Consider the following 6,973-nt stretch of genomic DNA (forward strand, 5'->3'; position numbering starts at 1 on the left):
GAGAGCGTCGAGCGCAAATTGGATTATCGACGATCAAACACGGAATCCGATCAAATCGTTCGGAAGGGGCTTCATCCTTCATCTTTATCGGTTCAACGCCGTTTCTATAGCTTTATACTTATTCTTTTACGTATATCTACAAACGAATGTAAAAGAACCACGCGAATAAATAGAAAAAAGAAAAGAAACCTGCCTTGTTTGGACGGATACATTAACGCCACATCCGAATAAAATCATTTCGAAGGGATCGGTGGATATTTTTTTCACTCTTCCGTTTCTTTTCTACGTTTCGACAGTCACGATAAGCTATCGAGAAAGCACCCAGAGAGATATATTAAAGAGCAAGAGAGAGAAAGGGAGAGAGAGAGAGAGAGAGAGAGAGAGAGAACGAGAAAGGGAGGGAGGGAAAGAAGGCAGTGTTAACGACGGCCAAGCGAGGGGATCGCAAAAGAAGAAAACAAGCGGATAGAAGGATGGTAAAGGAAGGAATGAAGGAGAGAGAGAGAGAGAGAGAGTGAGTAGGGGAAAAAAATAAAAAGGAGCAGGAGAAAAAGGCATCGTCAGAAGCTAGGTAACCGGCAGGAGTCGGGAGTTATCGTCTGGCGATAAAAGTCGATGGCGATAATAACGACGATATACTCCGCCCTCCGGCCCTCCTTCGTTAGCCGTCCTCCTCTTTATCTCTCATTCTCTCTCTCTCTCTCTCTCTCTCTCTCTCTCTCTCTGTCTCTCTTTTGCACTTTAGATCCCTCCTTCCTCGAACGAGCGGGGTGATGCACCGGTCTGGCCTGCGTCCGCCCGTCTGGCTGTCAACGGGTCGTTGAACCCCCCCTTGCCCCTCTCGTCACTCTCGACCGGTGTCTTCAAAGCCTCGAGAGACTTATCGTCGTTTAAATGCAACGCTGCGCGGTCTCTCCGCTTCGCGGCTGCACACGCACCTCTTTCTATCTCTCTTTTCTGCTTCGAGCTCACGGACTCGGATACAGATGCAGAGAATTGACCAGGCCTGCCGTTCTCTAATCGCGTCCTTCACGTTTCTTCTTCTCATTTCTTTTGGTTTTTACGTAGAGATTAGGACGACTCCTTTCATACTTGAATCGGTCCAAATTTTTACTTCCTTCCTAAGGACAAAGTTTTACTTTAGTAAGAGAGAGTATGTCATTCGAATAAATATTCCTTGATTCTAAAGCTTGACTCGATAAAATAGAACCCGTTTTATAGCTCGCACTTTTGAGTATCGTAATAAAAAGGAGTCACGTGACAGGCCAAGAGGGCTTTTTGGAATACGGACAGAGGAACCTTGACGCAAGTAACTCTCCTAAGTACCACTTCGTAAAGATTATAATTTTGTAAAGGGAGATAAATTAGATTCTAATTCGTTCAACGAATGAGTCGAATCGTTAAATATAAGAATCGTCGTATATAAGGGGACTCGTTTTAGCCAGACAGAGATAGAGACCTGTATGCATTCTCGAGGCGATGACATCGGCAATAAAAAGAGGATCTACTTGCAAAGAATTAATTCGTCTTAAATGGAGCCAAATGATGATTCGTTCGAGCATGCAAATGACAATAAAATTATTCTAAGGATTGAGAGAGTACATTTTGAAAACGTATCAAAAATCTCTTCTTTACATCGATAAGACGATGACAGATTTTTCGTTCGAAGAAAAAGAGAAAAGGAAGGACACAATGCATTTACCTTTAAAACAATTTGAAAGACGGTGCACTCAGTCACGCCACGTCGTCGCGAAATAAATTCCAAGATGGACGAGGTTGAAGGGAAAAAGAGTTAGGAAGAGAAAAGAGGGTGAAAGGAAAGAATAGAGGAAGAATAAGAATGAGAGGTAAAGAGAAGATGGTAGGAGTAAGATGAGTAGTAGAAGAAGAAGAGGAAGAAAAAGAAGGAGAAGAAGCGAAAAGAGGTGTCTACTAGAAATGGTAATAATAATATCTGAAGGAGTGGAGAGGGGGTGCTAGGGCTGCTGGATTCCCGGCAGGAGGGTGGCAGAGCTACGAGGACAGAGTATTTTAACTTTTTAAGGGGGTGCGAGCAGAACAGTAAGAGAGAAAGAGAGAGAGAGAACGGAGCAGTTCACTCGAACAGTTTGGTTGGCTTGTCTGCTGGGGTGAATCGGGGGTTAGTCTAGACGGAGTCACCCCAACCCCTTTGCCACCCTCTCTCTCTCTTTCCTCTTGTGCTTCTCCAACCCCAGAGAGAGAGAGAGAGAGAGAGAGAGAGAGAGAGAGAGAGAGAGAAGCATTGCCGCCACCACCATCACCAGCAGCAGTAGCAGCACTCAGACTGCGAGCAGACAAGTTGCAACCAATGTCGTAGCGAACTCCCACTCTATGAGTTCGCCGATGCACTCGTCCAAAATCTCTTAACCGTCCCCTCTTTTCTTCATCGTTCTTCCACGCTCGATCCTACGAGTGGCCGTAAAAAAAATACGAGCAAACGAAAAGGACGATGAGCGTAAAGATACTGCTAAGAAGTTTAAGTTTGTCTACAAAGATTCTTTGATAATTATCATCAAATTCCAATAAGAAATTATTTTCAACGTATACAAAGTATGCATATAGTGTTTCTTTTTTATTTGAAATTTCTCTAGAAACAATTGATATTAATACCATAGTACGATGCTACAGGACAACATGTTTGATAGAAAACATTTCATCTCTTCGAATCTTTTAGTCTAGGTACGAGTGTGCATAAACGATTCATTGTTTCGCTATGTAGGAGAGAGAGAGAGAGAGAGAGAGAGAGAGAGAGAGAGAGAGAGAGAGAGAGAGAGAGAGAGAGAGAGAGAGAGAGAGAGAGAGAGAGAACAAAATACAGCAATAAACGTATATGAGTAAACAATGGTGCAACGACCTCAAGATGACCAACGCAGCGCTCGTCGTTTAGATAAACTGCGATTTGCTTCTCGTCGAAAGCATGATGCCGTTATCGCTAAATTCACGTGGAATGACTATTGCAAACGAAATACCATATCGTTTTTTAAATATTTGAAAGAAAAAAAAGAACATGTTGAAGAAAAGTTTCGATAAAATTATTGTGGAAACGAAGGAACTAAAAATGAAATGTTTCAAAATTCCTCTTTTCCTTTTTCTCGTCCATTTTTTTAAGTTCGTTTTTCATTTCCGCCGAATCAAAGGTGAGAGCAATGCGTCAGGTATCGAAAAGACAAATTCTCTCAAGGTAGTAAAACGCAAAATACGCGCGGGATCTCTTTGATGTTGCCATCCGACTGTCCGGCACCTTGTAAAGCGTATTGAAATTTTGCAAGAGCAAAACGTGACGATGCGTGGTCGGTAGGAAGGCAGAGAGGAACAAACGGAGAGAACGAGTGAGAATGAGATAGCAAGAGAGAGAAAGAGGGAGAAACATATGCGGGCGGGGTGGACAGCGAGCTCAAAGCGATGCGTGGAATGTAATTGTCGGCCTGACGAAGAATGCGCGGGGACCTGACAAAGACATTTTTGTTACGGTTTTCCTTTTTCTTCTTTTTTTTTTTCACTTTACGCTAGGCAAAAGACCGAACCATTGAGATCTGCCATTACAGATGTCGCGCTCTTACCGATAGCTCCTCAAGAAGAATTCTACGATTGTTCTCTCTCTCTCTCTCTCTCTCTCTCTTCATTATCTCTTTCGATTTCGATTAATAATAATAAAGATAATCGTGTCGGAGAAAGAAGCCGGGGAATAAGAAAAAAAGATGGTGACCGGCGAGCCGAACAAAAGGCCAGATCGTCACGTGGCTCCTTTCTTGCAATAATTTGTCGCACCCGCATTGCGACGAGTAACTGGGAACGAGATATAAATTGTTAATGCGACAAAATTATTGTCGCAAGTTAATGTTAATTGCGTTTTATACAAAGTTCAACGCGCTTGCTCGTTGTTGTTGCACGGCTGTTGCCGTTTACTGGCCATCTAGCCAACGTTTGTATATACATGAGTATGATTCTACTATTCTCTGACACGTGGATCGCTGTCATCACCAATCGTACGATTTAATCCACGATCTTTCTCCATTTTTTAAAGTATCGAATTTCGATTTTCTTTTTCATTTCAAAGAGAATAGCAAGTACTATTCTTTCCACAAAAGGTTCGTTTTGATGCATCGCGCTTATCCATAAATCGAAAGGACAAACGTAATCTAGGAGAAAAGAAGAAAAGAAAGAAATTCGTTCATCTTCATCGGTGTAATGTGTTTAATATTCTGGTGACTAATATCCCTTCTTCTCTAGTTGGTGCAAAACTGTGATGTATGATGCCTTCGTGCCGAATAACTTGACTTTATTTTTTCATTTATGTTGCGCATCTCACAATCCGCTCGATGAAATTTAGCAGGAAAACCGAAGCTTTTACTTTTTCTTCCGACTTAAGAAGAGAAAGAAGAAGAAGCTTGGAAGTATAACGTTGCTTCTCCCGAACTACGAGGACATTTCATTGTCAAGTTTCGCATTTGAATGGCCTGAAAAAGAGGGTAGGAGCGGTTAAGATAATACGGTTCGTTCGGCTAAAAAAGTCGATCAAGCTTTTTGTCAATCAACAGAAAATAAGAAGGAAAAGAGAGAGAATCGTAATACAGGATGTAAAATAATAGCGTTTCAAGAGGCGGTTTCACACTCCGTACACGGAGAGACTCGTGCAACTACATATAAACCACGTTAGGAGGGCTACGGATCCAGACTAAACAAAAGCCATCTGGTTACATTTTTTTCTTTTTCTTTGTAACGTAAAGAGAGAGATAGAGAGAGAGAGAGAGAGAGAGAGAGAGAGAGAGAGAGAGAGAGAGAGAGAGAGAGAGAGAGAGAGGTGGGAAGACGAAGGGTGAAGCAAGGGTTGCGTCGTACGACTCAGGAGGGATAATAAGCATCTTGGCTTAATGTCAACCAGCAAAGAAAATAATCGCGTGCTTCTGGAAAACTGTCGAGCCTTACTTTTATTAAAATAATTTTCAAATTTTTCCAACGTATCCAATAAACACAACGTATCCATTAAGAGGCGCGTGTACTGTAGCCATGCTCACGACGTAAACTCGCGCGTTATATACACGAAAAACTAAGAATGGGGACCATTTTAGAAACGTGCCTTTTGGTCGTCGACTAAAATTAATCAAAAAACGAAGAAAGTTTGCTCGTCCCTCCTTTTCACCGGTCTTTCTATTCCTCACCGTTCAAAAGTACCTCTATCTCTCTCCGTTCTTCGGAGAAGAGTTTCCCTTTTCCTTTTCGAAATCTTCCAATTCTTCACCCTCGAGAAGGATTCCTTCGAGCTGTGTTTTTAAGTGAGATCATCAAAATACGTGTCTCACCGCAGCACGCATGAAACGACACCGCGTAGCTCATCTCTGGATATATATATATATATATATACATATATATAAAGAAGAGATAAAGTAAGAACATTACATGTTTTCAAGTTGTCGCTTTGAGATCATACTACATAGGTAGTCGAAGGTTGAACATTTGCTGGTTATCGTCTTGCGGAAAGGAGATGATCATTTTTGAACTCGTTGCCGAAAAGTAAAATAGTTTATTATTAACGTTTGTTTGAACGATCATGAGTACGAGATAAATAAATAGAAAGAAAAGAAAATACATATACTGACCGCGCGTCTCACAAGACGCACACACTTTTCTCTCGCTAAAAAAAAAAGGATGAAGGAAAGGAAGAGTACGAGCTCTCGACGTCGTCTTATTTATTAAGGAGAACGAAGGAGAAGCATTTAGAGGAGCAAAAGGAAGAGGAAAGAGAGGGTGAGACGTGGCCTTTGGAGGACGGTCGTTCTTTTACGAGCATGCACACCGCGAGAGATCGTCATAAATACGCGCTCGACGACGTTGATTCGATCGTTATTAGACAACATAGTTGTTGAAGCAAGACGAGACGAACAGGAAAAGACTACGAAGAAGAAGAAGAAGAAGAAGAAGAAGAGAAGGAGGAAGACAAAGTCAACAAAGCTCATGAGACACTTTGTCTCGTGTTCGTGCCAGTCTCCTTCGTGCCTGATGCTTCGGGTATGTGTACGTCGAACGAACCGATCATCGAATTACGAGACTGACGATCGTTAAGCTAAACGTTTCATGGCGCCTTGTATTTCGAGCTAAAATAGGAGAAAACTCGTATCGATAGGAAAAGTAAATTCAAATAGAAAATTAGTTTTTTCTCTCGAAGTCGCTAAGCTCCATAGAAATGGTGTGCATAAAAGAGAAATAATTTTGAAACGGCATACCGTTCAATGGTCGTTCTTTCGACGAGTCTATCTGGTAATCTCGTAATCCTCGCTTCACGAGTTCCCATTACGAACTTTACCTTGCGCTTTAATGACAAAGGGTATTTAAAACTCCTTTCCTGTTTTCCACGACGAACTGCCGTGCTGGTGGTAGCGTATCGAGCCAAGCTCGATGAAATTTAATTAGCCCGCGTGCTTACCGCCAAGGAAACTACGCACTTCCCCTTACCAAACTTTACTTCACCTTCGAGCAAAATTACTTTCCTCGAAAGGAAGGACCGCCCGTTGGCGATCTTCAAGGTCGCTGAAAATGCGTCGCAAATTTCTTCCTTCTTTTTTCCTTTCTTCCATCCATCCATCCTTCCTTTCTTCCTTTTCTCGCTCTCGAGGGTGAACAAATTTCGCATTGAAAGGCGACACGTCGCAAAATAATCAATGTGAGGTTATTTCTATTGTCTATGATCAATCTTACCTGATTACGATCGATACCGGTTCAACGGGTTTCTATTCTAATACTTTCAATAATATTTTCAAATACTTGTTCATCTTATCGTCTATTAGCTTGTCGCATGACGTCGTCTACATGAAAAACATTTACAAAAAGTGCTTTATTATTTACGACCGTCCTCAAGGGTCGGTCGTTACGCATACATACATATATATATATATATATATATATATATATATATATATATATATATATATATTATATATATAGATCGTGGTTTAGT

This window comes from Vespa velutina, chromosome 13, assembly GCF_912470025.1.
Source record: "Vespa velutina chromosome 13, iVesVel2.1, whole genome shotgun sequence".
Lineage (NCBI taxonomy): Eukaryota > Metazoa > Arthropoda > Insecta > Hymenoptera > Vespidae > Vespa > Vespa velutina.